The sequence below is a fragment of the Rhagoletis pomonella genome, unplaced genomic scaffold (genome assembly GCF_013731165.1).
Source record: "Rhagoletis pomonella isolate Grant_MI unplaced genomic scaffold, Rhpom_1.0 Rhpom_scaffold_00011, whole genome shotgun sequence".
NCBI lineage: Eukaryota > Metazoa > Arthropoda > Insecta > Diptera > Tephritidae > Rhagoletis > Rhagoletis pomonella.
This window is the reverse complement of record NW_023458565.1, coordinates 14761106-14764553: the sequence shown is the minus strand read 5'-3', so window position 1 is coordinate 14764553 and position 3448 is coordinate 14761106. Positions and strand designations below refer to the sequence as shown.

At 32.3% G+C, this 3448-nt stretch overlaps 1 protein-coding gene across 1 annotated transcript in view; it reads right to left on the bottom strand.

Annotated features, from left to right (window-relative positions):
• LOC118746661 (60S ribosomal protein L23a-like) overlaps positions 1 to 3448 on the bottom strand; it is a gene marked incomplete in the record, with an annotated part of 10118 nt that overhangs the window by 187 nt on the left and 6483 nt on the right.

Sequence of the window (3448 nt, the reverse complement as noted above, 5' to 3'; positions counted from 1 at the left end):
AAAAATAATTATTTCAACACATACAAATACGTTTGCATTTATTTAGCGCCATAAAAACGTACTTGGAGGTAGCTGCAATCAGCGCTTTACATTGTTTTGTACAGATAAAATGACTGGATGTTAGTCTGCTTGTAAATCAGCATGAGCTGACTTGGGTGTTAATTAGCTTCTTTTAATAGAGAATGAATGATTTTTGCATAGAAAAATTTTAATGAATAACTTAGCAGCAAATTTTTGTTAGAAACTGATTACACTGTGCAACAATTTCAGGGTCATTATCTGGGGGCGGAATGATTCTAACTTTGGATGAAAGAATTAGATCCATAAAGTAAGACCTCCAAATATTTTTGCATTCTCAGGTAAACAATTTTTTTACGGCCGTATTAAATTTGCAATTTTTGTCTGAGTATTTTTAGAATAATAGCCCATTTCGGTATCGGTGAAAAACATTTTTTACTGACAGATGTATACTTTTTCATATATTTTTCCGTAAGAAAAACTGTGACAAGAATTTGTCAGTGATACAGAATAGAGCCGTAAGTGGGAAAAAATGTTAAAATTCATATCGAAGCAAGATATCATGAAGAATTTGAAAAATTACCAATAGAGCCAGCAGTGGGCTCACATGTGGACATCATGTGTTACTCAGATTCGGATGATTGCGATACTGATGACCCAAACTCCGAACCCTCACCTTCGAAAAGTGTTAGAGTCATATTTATTAACAAAATATAAAAGAAAGCAATAAAGAGTTGTTGCATATTTTAAGGAGACATATTTGTTTTTTTTTCCTATGTACTTTTAAGTTCTTTGTATAAAGATTTTGTCTGAGAATACTGCTAATGAAAATTTCGCGTGGAATTAATTTCTAGAATAATTTAACCCTCTAGCGACCTCATAAATGCGCTTTATTCAGACTTTCCAAGACAAGACCCTCTCGTGACAGGCCTAATGGGTTAAAATGTTTTACAAAAATTATTTTTTTCGTGAAATTTTACTATATGTACACAAACCAAATATTTCGAATATTAACCCTTTTTTCCACTTATTTTAAAAACAATCAGGCAACAAATTACATACTTAATATGGCCGTAACAAATAATTTGACTTGAATATGCAAAAAAAATGGAGGTTTTACTATATATCTACATTAGTTGGAATCATATAGAAATAATGAAATATTGCACAAATTATCAACTTAAGCCAAAGGTGAACATATTTTGTTTTTGTATTTTCTTTTTCAGCTGATTGACAGCAAAAAAATGTTAGCTTTCACTTATATTTAAGAACTAGAAAAATAAAAGTCTGGCAAGCCTTATTTTCGCACCGCTCTCAATTTCCGTAAGGTTTAAGAATATAAAATCCGTAACTTAAAAATCTAAAATCTACGAATTCTTAAGTTTCTTATGGTAAGTTAAGTTTTGACCAACCGCCAACACAGCTTCTCATATAACAACCAAGAATTAGCCAAAATATTAAGTAAAGTAACTTAAGCCTAGACTAACTGCATAATTCAAGATAAAAGTTTTATAAGAAGTTTGGAGACAAGCCGAATAAAGAGCCACGAAAACTGGAAAACGTGTTCAGATTTCATAAAGGCAGTTTTGCTAACAAAAAACCGTACCTTCCGAACCTCTAAAAATTGAAGAGGCGAGGAAAACATTAAGCAGAGTTGGCAGAAGTAGACTGCGAAACGGCTACATACTGATAAAATGCGAAGGCGGTGCCGGAACGTGGAAGCTCCAACGTCTTTAAAAGAGGCTAACTAAACTTTAAAATTTGATTTGCGTGGCTCAAGTTGTCGAAGAATCGCCGCCATCTTGAAAACAACAGTGTTCAAGGGGATAAACAGCTATTTTAGGGAGTCTATTTACTAGGAGTCAATGAATATTAAAATTATCTGCGAATTAACCATCCGTTAGGCGAACGGGTCTGGCCAGACCTTTTTCTATTTTACTTGTAAAATAAACGTATTTGTAAATGAGCTAGCTATTTGAAGTTTTTTGACATCCTCTAAGAAATAAATCAGGATTAAAATAAGGATAGTTACAAGGATATTTTACTGCTAACGTCACATTCGTACCTAACGGGTTTAGCCAGACCGCTATACTACACCGTGCGACAGTCAATTTTCTACACACAAAAAATTATGTACTCCCAAAACTACGGGCAAAATATGGTAAAACTGCATTTTTAGTTTTTATATCTGACGCGAATTTTTTAAAAAGACTTTCAAGTATATGTTTAATGCAAAAAATTATTTAAAAAGTTCAGAGTAATGTAGAATCACAATAAGGGAATCAAATGAAAGAGAAAATTCTGTGGAATTGAAAAAAAAAAAGATTTTTTTTTGTGGATAAGGCAAATAGGTATTGAAAATGTATTTTTAGCAAATTATCCTTGAAAGTCCTTGAGACCATGTTCAATAGTTATTTTCGATATATCAGTTGAGTATCAAAAAATAAGAATGCTCTTTCAATTTTCAAAACCTATTTCTTCTTTTTACAATTAAGTTCCTTAAAATCATATTATCTCATTATTAAATTTACATGCATCAGAATTACACAAAATTAAGAGTTACAGAAGAATTTTTTATGAGGGTCTGGCCAGACCAAAATGCCCTAAAATGGTTGTTCCGCTGAGCTAAAAAACATGTTCATCACAGATCAGATTACCTATTTTCAAATCTAGTTTGACTCGCCTAGAAAGAATGTGTACAAAAATATGGATCGGCTGCGAAATTTTCTCATCTAAAAATTTTCTCATCATCTTAATTATTAGATTAGAAATTTCCGCGCCCGATTCATATTTTTGTCTACATACATCCTTTTACTGAACTGTGATCAGCGTGTTTTTATACTTTACAAATACGTTGAGCTGTTCGAGAGTGATTTGGTTACGAACACATAAAATATCAAATTTTTGTATATAATGCCGAATTTCCACTAGGCATTGAAATGACAAAAAATATATGCAATTAAAAAACATGCCATGTGGAAATAAACTTAATGACTATTTTTTTAATGTAATGACACGATAATTTTTTAATGCCCGACTTTGTCATTTGCCATTTTTGCCATTTAATGCCTAGTGGAAATCCAGCATAAGAGTGGTCATCACTAGCCCAGCCTTAAACTATTAAATTGCTTTTTTTATCTTTTAGATTATTTCAACGAAAAAACATTTCTTTTTGAAAGTACCGCTACATAGCAGTAAAAGTGCAAACGTGTTAACGGTGAAAGAGTGCAAATGTGCTGGAAGGCTAAAATCAACTAAAAATGCCACTCCACATTCAAAACAAATTACAAAAGCAAAAAAATGCATACCTACATTTTAACAGGCTGCACCTTCCATATGGAGGAGAAAACCGCTACGAATACATATAAAAAGTGAGTGTTGGAACAAAAAGTGCAGCGAAATGTGTGACAGAGAAAAAGAAGGTGAGATA